Genomic DNA, 14,829 nt, shown 5'->3' on the forward strand with positions numbered 1-14,829 from the left:
TAATGTTGTGCAGTGTGTGCGTAGCAATTACTGTAATGGATTAAGGCCCACTCTACAAGACAATAGTAAAACAATCTAATGTTGTGTAGTGTGTGCGTAGCAGTTACAGGGTGTCCCTAGAAGTCACTGTGGAGGATTAAGGCACACTCTACAAGACAATAGTAAAACAATCTAATGTTGTGTAGCAGTTACAGGGTGTCCCTAGAAGTGGAGGATTAAGGCACACACTACAGGACAATAGTAAAACAATCTAATGTTGTGTAGTGTGTGCGCCGCAGTTACAGGGTGTCCCCAGAAGTCACTGTGGAGGATTAAGGCACACACTACAGGACACTAATAACACAATCTAATGTTGTGTAGTGTGTGCATAGCAGTTAGACGGTGTCCCTAGAAGTCACTGTGGAGGATTAAGGCACACACTACAGGACACTAATAAAACAATCTAATGTTGTGTAGTGTGTACGTAGCAGTTACAGGGTGTCCCTGGAAGTCACTGTGGAGGATTAAGGCACACACTACAGGACACTGATAAAACAATCTAATGTTGTGCAGTGTGTGCGTAGCAATTACTGTAATGGATTAAGGCCCACTCTACAGAACGCTAATAAAACTATCTAATGTTGTGTAGTGGGTATGTAGCAGTTACTGTAGAAGGTTAAGGGACACACTACAGAGCATTAATAAAACTATCTAATGTTGTGTAGTGTGTATGTAGCAGTTACTGTAGAAGGTTAAGGGACACACTACAGAGCATTAATAAAACTATGTAATGTTGTGTAGTGTGTGTGTGTGTGTGTGTGTGTAGCAGTTACTGTAGAAGATTAAGGCACATACTACAGAACACTATTAAAACTGTCTAATGTTGTGTAGTGTGTGTGTAGCAGTTACTGTAGAGGATTAAGGGACACACTCTACAGAACACTAATAAAACAATCTAATGTTGTGTAGTGTGTGTGTGTGTGTGTGTGTGTGTGTGTGTGTGTGTGTGTGTAGCAGTTACTGTAGAGGATTAAGGCACACACTACAGACCACTAATAAAACAATCTAATGTTGTGTAGTGTGTGTGTAGCAGTTACTGTAGAGGATTAAGGGACACACTCTACAGAACACTAATAATCTAATGCTGTGTAGTGTGTAAAGGACTAAGGCATACATTACAGGACACTAATAAAACAATCTAATGTTGTGTAGTGTGTGTGCGTAGCAGTTACTGTACAGGATTAAGGCACATACTACAGAACACTAGTAAAACAATCTAATGTTGTGTAGTGTGTGTGTATGTGTGTGTGTGTGTGTGTGTGTGTGTGTGTGTGTGGCAGTTACTGTAGATGTTTAAGGCACACACTACTGAACACTAGTAAAATAATCTAATGTTGTGTAGTGTGTGTGCATAGCAATTACTGTAGATTATTAAGGCACACACTACAGAACACTAGTAAAACTAATGTTGTGCAGTGTGTATGTAGCAGTTACTTTAGAAGATTACGGAACACACTACAGAACACTAATAAAACTATCTAATGTTGTGTAGTGTGTGTGTGTGTGTGTGTGTGTGTGTGTGTGTGTGTGTGTGTGTGTGTATGTGTGTGTAGCAGTCACTGTAGAGGATTAAGGCATACATTACAAGACACTAATAAAACAATCTAATGTTGTGTAGTGTGTGTGCGTAGCATTTATCGTACAGGATTAAGGCACATACTACAGAACACTAGTAAAACAATCTAATGTTGCGTACTGTGTGTGTAGCAGTTACTGTAGAGGATTAAGGCATACATTATAGAACACTAATAAAACAATCTAATATTGTGTAGTGTGTGTGTGTGTGTGTGTGTGTGTGTGTGTGTGTGTGTGTGTGTGTGTAGCAGTTACTGTGGAGGATTAAGGCACACACTACAGAACACTAGTTAAACAATCTAATGTGTAGTGTGTGTGTGTGTGTGTGTGTGTGTGTGTGTGTGTGTGTGTGTGTGTGTGTGTGTGTAGCAGTTACTGCAGCGGATTAAGGCACACACTATAGAACACTAATAAAACAATCTAATGTTGTGTAGTGTGTGTGTAGCAGTTATTGTAGAAGATTAAGGGACACACTCTACAGAACACTAGTAAAACAATCTAATGTTGTGTAGTGTGTGTGTGTGTGTGTGTGTGTGTGTGTGTGTGTGTGTGTGTAGCAGTTACTATAGAGGATTAAGGCACACACTACAGAATACTAACAAAACAATCTAATGTTGTGTAGTGTGTGTGTAAAAGTTACTGTAGAGAATTAAGGCGCACACTACAGAACACTAGTAAAACAATGTAATGGTGTGTCGTGTGTATGAGCTCTAATTATGCAATGACCCCCCCATTAATATTCCAAAACGTGCACGCTGATTGGTCAGGTGCACGTTGTAAATCCAACTTATACTAATGGAAAAAGGTCCGGTCGCCCGGATTTTTCCATTAGTAGAAGTCTTTACTTTTTTTGTGTTAGGCAGCAACGAGAACAGAAGAGCTCCGTTGCTGTAATCTTGCTATGTTAAATGAGTTTAACATAGCAAGATATCTTTAAAAAAAGCAACGAAGATCTTCCTTTCTTCGTTGTTTTTTTGACGATATCTTGCTATGTTAAACTCGTTTAACATAGCGAGACAACTATAAAATAGCAACGAAGATCTTCCTTTCTTCGTTTTTTTTTTGACGATATCTCGCTATGTTAAACTCATTTAACATAGCGAGACAACTATAAAATAGCAACGGAGATCTTCCTTTCTCCATTTCTTAGTCTACACACAGCTCTGATGTATTGCATAGCATACGCAAGAACTGCTCCAGGATACCGGACAGCTGCAGAAGGGCAGCACGGAGGCATTATACAAAGCCATTATTTAAGAAAAGTAAGTATTTTTTTTCTTAAATAATGTCATTGTATAATAGCCCTCATGACCAAACCACACCAACCATGAATAAATCCAGCATTACCCACACCCAGGCATGGGTTATTGCTTAAATGAACCACTTCTAGTATACAAGGTGCAGCATTTTACTCCTTCCATGTCTGATACTGTGCTGTGTGATTCTGAGGAAGTCATTTGACCATGCAGTGCTCCTTGGTCATCTCTGAAAAGGGACATTTATATCCAGTAAACTTACCTAGTTAACAAATGTATAAATAAGAAGAAAAAAATATATGTGTGTATTATATAGCTTTGTCAGAGAGGTGATTATTATTTTTATTAATGGTACATAATATGCATCCTGTGGGCATTGTTTTGGTTAGAGGTGTATAATATGGGATGACGATTATTTTTGTTAGAGATGTGTAATATATGTCTGATGTGTACTGTTTTCATCTGTCATAAGCAGTAATGATGAGTGTGTTTACTATTGTTATTAATGAAGTATAAAATTTGTGTTTTGTAATAATTTTGCTAGTGGTGAACACTATGCATTTTTAGTGCAGGAAGTGCCTTGATTATGCTAGAAAATTGGTGAAAAGATAGGCATTTTATGCACCTTTATGATGTCAGAAAGGTGCTTAATTGTTACATACACCCTCAGCACTGTTAAACACCAGCACACTTGCAACATGGCTCAGTGGCCATAGCAGAAAAGCAACTGGAAACTGTGAAAATAAAACACTTTGTTCAGACTTTTTTAAAGTCTAAACAAAGTGCTTACTGGCTTCCTGGAGGTACTTTTGGGTAGCCAGTCTCTATGTGGCATGTCAGTTTGTTATAAGCTCTAAAACCCTTACTGCTACTAGATTTCTTTCCTACCTTTTGTAAAATGTTTGAGCAGGTAAATCTCTCTGCAGTGCAAATAATTATAATCAGGTATTTCCATGCATAATCTGGGAAGTTATGAGTTCTTGACATGGATATCAAAATTCACCTCTTGACTTTCACTCTCGAGATGAATTTCTTGACATCCATGTCGTGAGCACACATCCTGGTTAGACTAGGAGATCCAGTCATAATCTTATCTATGTATCTATCATCTTCTTCTTCTTTTGGCTTTTTTCAGGCAGGTTAGGGGTCACCACAGCAGATCACCTGTCCACTCATGATTGGCAATGGAGTTTTACGGTGTCAAGTTTATCTATTATTTGCATACCAGCAGTTTGGACTGATCCATGTCCATTGCATTAAAATCTGCTAAGATTAGTTCTATACTCAGTACAGAAAAAAAAACAGATATGGCTTTATTATTTACATTCAAAAACAGAGTCTGATTGCCAACCTGATAAGCAAAATACAGTTCATCAAGTCCAACTTATTGAATTCCTTTCTTGGCATCTGGTGATCACAAGTTCCAATCACCACGTAATGCTATTAATTAATTTACTTGTTGACTTGTAGCTCTTGCAAGTATAGAAACGATAAGCAACATTGCATATCAGCAACAGTTTTTCTTTCTTACAGTTTATGCTCTTTAGAGTTATCATATATAAATATCTATAAGTTAGGATATAAAAGGTGCAGCCAACATAATTGCTTATTAAGGCATTTTATTTATATTTAATACCTCTCAACCTCTTAATGCAAGAAATCTGGACAAATCCCCAAATAATGGGGGCACAAAGGCTCAAAATAGACAGATTTTAAATATTGCTCTCATAAATTTAGAACATTGCTAGACTAACAGGATTTGTGTTAGCAAACATTTTCCAAAGGATATCAAGTCTGAAATTCAGAAATATGTCATTATTTAATTACTTCAATCATCAGTGATTTGACAGACCACAAGTTTAATAAGGAACAGACCAAAAATATTAGGCAAAAATCTTGACATTCTATGAAAATTTTGTGTTGGATGATTTGTAGGTTGCTTTATGAGTAGTTCCTTCTTGCATGTAATTGTTTCTCATGATTCCTGTCGCCACCCAGAATGATACCAGAGTACAAGGACAAAATGATTGACTTCAACAATTGGCTAAGCTTCTGGTGTCATTCTAAGGGGATCCAGTATCTCTCTGCCTGGGATGACATGATCAACAGACCACGATGCTTTTCCAGAGATGGCCTGCATCTGTCGCCCTTGGGATTCCGGATACTGGCTAAGGCTCTTGCCACCCCTATAGTGCCTTTTTAGGCAAGGTTCAAATGACAAATTCATCACCATAACAGGTACAAGCAAGCAAACTCTGAGGGTAATGCTACTCAATGCTAGAAGTCTAAACCTCAAAATGCACTCACTCGAGGCACTTCTTAAAATGGAGAACATCGACATCTGTGCAGTGACAGAGACCTGGTTCAAGGCTCCAGAGAGCACCCCTGCATTACCAGGCTATAATTCATACCACACCTTTCGGCCACCTGACCTTGACTGAAACACTAAAGGCAGAGGAGTGTCCCTATTCATTAAGGATATCCACACCTCCAGGCTAGTTGCTCAGAATAATGTATCAGAGATTATCCAAGTGCAGCTAACTCTGGGCAAGACTGCAATCCAAATTGTAGCATGCTACAAATCCCCACCATGCCCCAGGATTCCCACTCCTTATTTCTTGATACACTGGAACATATTAGGGTACAACCTAACACCCTAAAAATGGGCGATTTCAACTACCCTACCATTAACTGGAAAAACTACTCATGTACCAACTCTTTTGCTCAATGTTTTCTGGAATTCATAAATTCCAATGCCTTGGATCAACTTATCCACACCCCCACCAGGGGCAGCAATAGCCTAGACCTGGTCATTACCAACATGGGCGACCGGTGTTCCACACCAGAGGTCAATTCCTCGTTGGTCAGATCCAACCACAAGCTAATCACCCTAGACATCCACATCCCACCCCCACACCCATTAGGGAAACCACCATAAAAAGTTCTCCAAATCCAACTTCATGCTTCTTAAGACAGACATGGCAATCTTCACGACACCCATGCAGATGGACAATAGAGGTACGACTGCTGAATCCTACACAAATGCACTTTATAAGCACTTACATGAGTGCATGGATCATGCTATCCCTAACAGAACCAAGATGCTATCCTCCAAAAAAAGGAAGCCAATCTGGTGGTCCCCTGCCATAAACAAACCCTAGAACAGACAAAAGAAACTGCTGCAAAAAAAGAGTAAAATCCCATGATTGGAGGAACTCAGTAAGAAGCTGAGATCCCTCATAAAATCCTCAAAGCTAGTTACAAAAACAAATTTGCCATTGATTCTAAAGACAACCACAAAGCAATCTATAGCTATGTCAAGAATCTCAATGGCAACACACAGATCTGCTCTGAGTTACAGTACAATGGCACTAAATATGCAGAACCAACTGATACTGCCAACATCCTAGCAGATAGGTTCAGTGCTAACTTTACCCCCTCTCACCCCCTAAAGGGCCCATCTCAATTCCAATCTGGAAATATATTGTTTATTGAGAGAACATTTGAGAAGGCCAACCCACTTAGGTTCTTAACCTTGAATTTTTCTTCTGATCATTCTTCCTCTCTCCTTGCACTTTACTTAAAAAATGCACTTTATTTTGCTTTTGCATCTTCTTAAAAGTACTCAATTGTATTTATTCTGCTCCATTTATTACTGCTTGGTAGTAGCCTGATTAAATTGTAACTGTTATTCTAAGCCTTTTGGTTTAAGCACTTGGGTTCCAGACCAGTTGGTTTACATTAAGAAGGTTTGTGGTCTGCACTGTTGTGGCAGGACAGGTAGCTTACATCCTTCTAAGTTGGGAATTGCTGATTGAAGGCTCAGTGTCTGTTATTCTAAAAGTGTATTAGTTCTGGTTAAAGCACTTGGGCTTCAGGCCAATTATTTTCTATTTAGAAGGTTTGTGGTCTGCACTCTTGTGGGAGGAGAGGCTAGATTATGCCTTTCTGAGCTGGGAATTTCTGGTTAAAGGCTTATTTTGCCTGCTTATTTGAACTGTTTCTTTCTGAAATTGGTGTGCCTTCTTTGCTGTAGCATAGACTAGATTCAGACATCCTGAATCTAGCTTTGTTTGTATAACTTGAGCACTAATCCAGGCCATCTTTTTTAGAGAAGGTTCTCCTTTACCCTAGTGGCAGGAGTGTGCAGTTAGAACTTGTGTGATTGAAGACTGCTGGAACAGGGCTCAGTTTTGAGCTTTTTTACTCATTAATTGGGTAATTTGTTTAAATCAGATTGCTTGTTTTCTATTGTTATATTTTAAAAAATGCACTTTATTCATCTGCTTTTACTGTATTTGTGTTTCTTCCTACTTTATTACTTTATTTTGCTTTTACTGCTTGTTCTTAAAAGTACTTAGTTGCATTTATTCTGCTGTATTTATTACTGCTTGTTAGTAGCCTAATTAAATTGTAACTGTTATTCTAAGCCTTTGGTTGAAGCACTTGGGCTTCAGGCCAGTTGTTTTACTTTAAGAAGGTTTGTGTTCTGCACTGTTGTGGCAGGACAGGTAGCTTACATCCTTCTAAGTTGGGAGTTGATGATTGAAGGGTCAGTGTCTGTTATTCTAAACGTGTATTAGTTCTGGTTTAAGCACTTGGGCTTCAGGACAGTTATTTTACATTAAGAAGGTGTGTTCTGCACTCTTGTGGGAGGAGAGGGTAGATTCTGCCTTTCTGAGCTGGGAGTTTCTGGTTAAAGGCTTATTGTGCCTACTTATTTGAACTGTTTCTTTCTGAAATTGGTACGCCTTGTTTGCTGTAGCATAGACTAAATTCAGACCTACTGAATCTAGCTTTGATTAGTTCATAGGTTCATAGGTTGGTACTAGGCTAGCTGTCCGAAGGCATTTATAAGCCTAGCCAGAATGTGTTGGCTTTTGCCGCCCCCTTAGATTAGTTCCCTGTGCCTCTGTCCAGCAGAGCCACTGAAGTGATCCCCGAGGTAAACTTTCTGTTTCCCATCCACTTGTCAAGGTTTCTTTTGAAGAGTGTTAGCGAGGAGCTCTGCCTACTGTAGATTGGGATCTTGTTCCAAAGCATGGGAAGTCTCTAGGACAGGAATCTATCCCTCCAGCATGTCCTATTTATTGTTGTGGTGAGGTTTAGATCCCTAGAGAATGTGGCTCGAGGGGATAAGGTTTTCTTTAGGTGGAGCATGTCCATCAATTCTGGGTTGGACATGGCCTTGTATGTCAGGCAGAGATCACCTCTGAGTAGGTGGTATGCAACTGAGTACAACTGGAGTTTCTTCAGTCGAGCTGCATAAGGCATCTGTTTGAGGCCAGTGATCCTCTTGGTGAGGTACTTCTGTGGTCTTTCCAGCTGTTGCAGGTGTCTTGTAAAGTACATCCCAAATGGGGCATTGTACTCTATGATGGGTCTGATGAGTGATGAGTAGAGGGACACAATGACCTCTTTTGATCTGGATGCGAACCCTTTTGTGATTAGGTGGGCCACGTAGAAGGATTTTCTAACCACTTTGGCAATGTGATTATCAAAGGTGAGATTACTATCTACTTGGGTCCCCAGATCCCTTATTACGTCTTCCGTATTTAGGGGACTACCACCTATGTGGTAGTTTGTGGGTACTTTGTTTTTTCCAAAGGGGATGACTATGCACTTTTTGGCATTTAGCTTGAGGCCATGATTTTGACACGAGGTATCCGTCTCAGTGAGACCTTTTTGGAGGATGTCTGTGTCAGCTGGAGAGTCAATTATAGAACCTAGTTTGCAGTCATCTGTGAACTTGGTCAGCCATAGTCCTCCTGTGCTTGCCTGTACCTCTGAGAAGTATATGTTGTACAGGAGGGGTCCTAGGACTGAGCCCTGGGGAATGCCACTTATAACCGGTTTAGAGTCGGACCTAGCTCCCGCAACTCTCACCATGTGGGTTTTGTCCATGAGCCAGTTGGCAACCTATCTTGTGATGTAGGGGTTTATGTTCAGGCTGGTGAGCTTGTCTATAATACCAGAATGGGGAATGGTGTTGAAGGCCTTAGTGAGGTCTAGGTAGGCTGTGTGTACCACCTTTCCCTCGTCTATAGCCTTGGTAACTGTCTCAAAGAAGTCCACCAGGTTTAGGAGGCATGATCTGCCCTTAACAAAGCCAAACTGGGTAGGATCCAGTGTTTGGAGGTTCCCAATGTCTCTGTTAATGAGTTCCATGATGATGCACTCCATAGCCTTGCAGACCAAGCTAGTCAGGCTTATAGGGTGAGAGTTCCCAGGGTCTGCTGTGGCTCCACCTTTGTGGAGCAGAATAACTGTTGCTGTGCTCCACTCTATGGGTATGTAGCCTGTGGAGAGGCTGAGTTTAAACAGTGTGTTTAGGTAAGGGGTTAGTTCATCTTTGAGCTCATGTAGGATGCAGCCTGGGACACCGTCCGGTCCCATTGATGCTATGTTTTTGGCTTTGGAGAGGGCTGTTTTAACCTGAGTGTCTGTGATTTCAGGGACTCTACATTCTGCTGGTATGGTTATGGGCCCTTTTGGGGGTGAGAGGGGGGTAAAGTTTGCGCTGAACCTGTCTGCCAGGATGTTGGCGATATTGGTCGGTTCAGTGTATTTTGTGCCATTCTGCACTAACTCTGAGCAGATCTGAGCATTGCCACTTAGATTCTTGACATAGCTAAAGAATGCCTTGTGGTTATCTTTTGAGTCCTTGGCAATTTTTCTTTCAAAGCTCGCCTTGGATGATTTTATGAGAGATTGTAGTTTCTTGCCGATACTGATCAGGGATTTCTTCCCTTCTTGGGATTTTACTCTTTTCTGTACTAGTTTCCTCCTTCTGTTGTATAGCTTGTTTATGGCAGGAGTCCACCAGACTGGTTTCCTTTTCTTGGAGGAGTGAGTCTTGGTTTTGCTTGGGATGGCACGATCCATGCATTCTTGTAGCTGCCCATAGAATGCATTAGTAAAGGATTTTGCAGCTTGGACAGTGTTATCCTTCAGCATGGGGGCTTCAAAACTTTCCACCTCAGTCTTAAGTAACGTGAAGTTTGCTTTTGAAAAGTTTTTTACTGTGGTTTTCTTGTCCAGAGGTGGGGGCGGAATATGGATATCCAAAGTGATTTGTTTATGGTCAGATCTAACCAGCGAGTGTTGACCTCTGGTGTGGAACACCGGTTACCCATGTTGGTGATGACCAGGTCCAATATGTAGTCACCTCTGGTGGGAGTGTTGGCCAGTTGAACCAGGGCGTTTGAGTTTATAAATTCTAGAAAAGGTTGGGCAAGGGAGTTAGTACTTGAGTAGTTCTCCCAGTTAATGTTTGGGTAATTGAAATCACCCAATATTAGGGTGTTTGGTAGGACCTTTATGTTTCCCAGTGTTTCCAGAAACACGGAATGGGGGTCCTGGGATGTAGTGGCAGGAGTGTGCAGTTAGAACTTGTCTGATTGAAGACTGCTGGAATGCTGGAACGGGGCTCAGTTTTTAGCTTTTTATTGGTTAATTGGTTAATTTGTTAAAATCAGTTTGCTCATTTGCTACTGTTATATAAAAAAAAAATAATACACTTTATGCATCGCCGCTTAGCTAGGGTTAAACTATTCCCAGCGCCATAAAGTCTGCTCTTCAAATTTTCCCTTAGAACTAGACAGTTTTTTTAGTTTTGGCACTCAAACCTGTTTCTTTGAGCTTAGCACTTGTTCAGAACTCGTTGTAAGCACTAAATAAGCTACAAATGACTACAGCACTCAACTTTACTCACTTGTCTAGAGGAAAACAGTTTTAGTACTTAATAAATGAGCACTGATCCAGGCATGTCTAAGGGTCAGCTCCCAGTGTTTTATCCTGTCTGCTTGATGAATCTGGGCATTTTGGGGCAATGCAGCAATTGCCTCATGTACACAGACAACCCTCTCCTCCTACCACCCAACACTACAACCTCTGAGAGATGAACTTATATAGCCAAACTGGAAGCAAAGCTCTCTTCACCCAAGACTGGACTAGACAGTCAACACTTGCACCACACCACACTCATCACGTAGTCCCTCAAAACCTACACCACCAAAACAGACACATAAAAACATAAAACATGCACCTACATTCACGGAGGCTCTCAATAAAAATCTGCTCAAGCAACAGAGACCTCCAAAGCAGAAACACAAGCAACCTCCACCCCCCCCCCAACACATCCCAAATGACACAAAGCCCACAAACTCAGTGTGCCACTCAACCACAGCTCATAAGGCATAACAATGTATCCAACACTCTAGTCATAGGTGACTCTATACTCAGGCACACTGACATTCCACTCACCAGGGCTGAACAAGGAGAAAGTTACTGTCAGCTGCCTGTTGGGTGCCAGGATCTGGCACATAACGCACGCACTCAGGTCACTCCACAACAAGTACAAATATAACTCTATCATTGTCCATGTTGGTGTGAATGACCTAAGATGTACCTCCCTGGACTACATGAAAAGAGACATGGAGGAGTTCTCCGATCTTGTAACCCAGGCAGGTATGGCCCTAACCCTGAGTAGCATCCTGCCATCACCCAGAATGATACCACAGTACAAGGACAGAATGATTGACTTCAACAATTAGCTAAGCTTCTGGTGTCATTCTAAGGGGATCCAGTATATGTCTGCCTGGGATGACATGATCAACAGACCATGATGCTTTGCCAGAGATGGCCTGCACCTGTCGCCCTTGGGATTCTGGATACTGGCTAAGGCTCTTGCCACCCCTATAGTGCCTTTTTTTAGGCAAGATTCAAATGACAAATTCACCACCGTAACAGGTACAAGCAAGCAAACTCTGAGGGTAATGCTACTCAATGCTAGAAGTCTAAACCTCAAAATGCATTCACTCGAGGCACTTCTTAAAATGGAGAATATCGACATCTGTGCAGTGACAGAGACCTGGTTCAAGGCTCCAGAGAGCACCCCTGCATTACCAGGCTATGACTCATACCACACCTTTCGGCCACCTAACCTGGACCAAAACACTAAAGGCGGAGGCGTGTCCATGTTCATTAAGGATATCCACACCTCCAGGCTAGTTGCTCAGCATAATGCATTCAAGATTATCCAAGTGCAACTAACTCTGGGCAAGACTGCAATCCAAATTTTAACATGCTACAGATCCCCCACCATGCCCCAGGATTTCCACTTGTCATTTCTTGATACACTGAAAAATATCAGCGTACAACCCAACAACCTCATAATGGGTGATTTCACCTACCCCACCATTAACTGGGAAAAACTACTCATGTACCAACTCTTTTGCTCAATGTTTTCTGGAATTCATAAATTCCAATGCCTTGGATAAACTTATCCACACCCCACCAGGGGCAGCAATATCCTAGACCTGGTCATTGCCAACATGGGTGACCGGTGTTCCACACCAGAGGTCAATTCCTCGTTGGTCACATCCAACCACAAGCTAATTACCCTAGACATCCACATCCCGCCCCCACCCCCCATTAGGGAAACCACTGTAAAAAATTTCTTCAAAGCCAACTTCACGCTTCTTAAGACAGAAGTGGCAAACTTCACGACACCCATGCAGATGGACAATAGAGGTACGACTGCTGAATCCTACAAAAATGCACTTTATTAGCACTTACATGAGTGCATGGATTGTCCTATCCCTAACAGAACCAAGATGCTATCCTCCAAAAAAAGTAAGCCAATCTGGTGGTCCCCTGCCATAAACAAATGCTACAACAGAAGAAAGAAACTGTTGCAAAAAAAAGAAAAATCCCATGACTGGAGGAACTCCCTGGTCAGCCTCAGTAAGAAGCTGAGATCCCTCATAAAATCCTCCACAGCTAGTTACAAAAACAAAAATCACCACTGATTCTAAAGACAACCAAAAAGCAATCTATAGCTATGTCAAGAATCTCAATGGCAACACTCAGATATGCCCTGAGTTACAGCACAATGGTACTAAATATACAGAGCCAACTGATATTGCCAACATCCTGGCAGATAGGTTCAGTGCTAACTTTACCTCTCTCTCACCCTTTAAAGGGCCCATCTCTATACCAGAAGAATGCAAAGTTCCTGTAATCACGGCTGCACAGGTAAAAAACACACTCTCCAAAGCCAAGAACACAGCATCCATGGGACCTGATAACATCCCAGGCTCCGTTCTACATGAACTACAGAATGAACTGGCACCCCACCTAAGCACCATGTTCAATCATAGCCTCACCTCAGGCTTTGTGCCCACTGAATGGCGCACAGTGATGGTTATCCCACCCCACAAAGGGGGAGCCACCATGGACCCCGGAAACTACCACACCATTAGCCTAACGAGCCTGGTCTGAAAGGCCATGGAATGTATCATCATGGAACTTATAACAAAGACATTGGTAATCTCCAAACTCTGGACCCCACCCAGTTTGGGTTTGTAAAAGGCAGATCTTGTCCCCTAAACCTGATAGACTTCTTTGAAGCAGTCACCAAAGCTGTAGAGGAGGGTAAGGTGGTTCACACAGCCTATCTAGGTCTCGCCAAGGCTTTTGATGCCATTCCCCACTCTGGAATTATAGATAAACTCACTAAACTAGGTATAAATCCCTATGTCACAAGGCGGGTTGCCAACTGGCTCACTGACAGAATCCACACTGTGAATGTAGCAGACTCCAAATCCGTCTTCAGACCAGTGACAAGTGGAGTACCACAGGGTTCAGTCCTGGGTCCTCTCCTGTTTGGCATCTACTTTTCTGAAGTACAGGCTAACAGAGAAGGTCTTTTGCTAATGAAGTTCACAGATGACTGCAAACTAGGAGCCATAATTGAAACTCCTAACAATGTGGACATCTTACAAAGGGGCCTCACTGAGACAGATGCCTGGTGTCAAAGCCATGGCCTCAAACTCAATGCCAAAAAGTGCATTGTCATCCCCTTTGGTAAAAACTCTGTACCCATGAGCTACCACATAGGTGGTAGTCTACTTAACACCATAAGTGTGATAAGAGACCTTGTCACACAGGTGGACAGTAGTCTCTCCTTTGATAATCACATTGCCACAATAGTCAGAAAATCCTTCTACGTGGCACACCTCATCACAAAAGGTTTCTCATCCAGGAAAAAAGAGGTCATTGTTCCCCTCTACTCATCACTCATTAGACTCATTATAGAGTACAGTGCCCCTTTTGGTATGTACCTCACAAGACATCTACAACAACTGGAAAGGCCGCAGAAATTCCTTACAAAGAGGATTACTGGCCCCAAACAGATGCCCTAAACAGACCATCTCAAAAAACTCCAGATTTACTCCATCACATATTGCCTACTCAAAGGCAATCTCTGCCTAACATACAAAGCTATGTCAAACCCAGAGCTGTTGGACATGCTCCACTTAAAGAAATCCCAATCCCTTCGAGCTACACGCTCCAGGGACCTAAACCTTGTCACCACAATAAACAGAACATGCTGGAGGGATAGATTCCTGTCCCACAGACTTCCCATACTCTGGAACAAACTACCTATCTATATCAAACAAAACTCCTTATTAGCACTCTTCAAGAAAAATCTTGATGACTGGATGGGAAATAGGAAATTCACCCCGAGGATCACCTCTGTGCCTCTGCTCGACAGGGGCACAGGAAAATAATTATTGGGTGGCAAAAGCCAGGGTACCATTTTTGGCTAGGCTTTTATTGGCCCTAGGGCCAATAGCCTAGTACCTACCTATGAACCTATGACCCTATACCATACGAATGCAAAGTTCCTGTAATCACGGCTGCACAGGTAAAACCCACACTCTCCAAAGCCAAGAACACAGCATTCATGGGACCTGATAACATCCCAGGCTGCATTCTACATGGACTACAGAATGAACTGGCACCCCACCTAAGTACCATGTTCAGTCATAGCCTCACCTCAGGCTTTGTGCCCACTGAATGGTGCACAGCAATGGTTATCCCACTCCACAAAGGTCGAGCCACCATGGACCCCGGGAACTACCGTGCCATTAGCCTGACGAGCCTGGTCTGC

General features: G+C 42.1%; 1 protein-coding gene across 2 annotated transcripts in view; it reads right to left on the reverse strand.

Moving 5' to 3' along the window:
* RHBDL1 (rhomboid like 1) overlaps window positions 1–14,829 on the reverse strand; it is a 2,391,317-nt gene that overhangs the window by 95,099 nt on the left and 2,281,389 nt on the right. The window lies entirely within an intron of this gene.

Source organism: Protopterus annectens, chromosome 12.part0 (assembly GCF_019279795.1).
Source record: "Protopterus annectens isolate FY-2018-M chromosome 12.part0, PAN1.0, whole genome shotgun sequence".
Classification (NCBI taxonomy): domain Eukaryota; kingdom Metazoa; phylum Chordata; order Ceratodontiformes; family Protopteridae; genus Protopterus; species Protopterus annectens.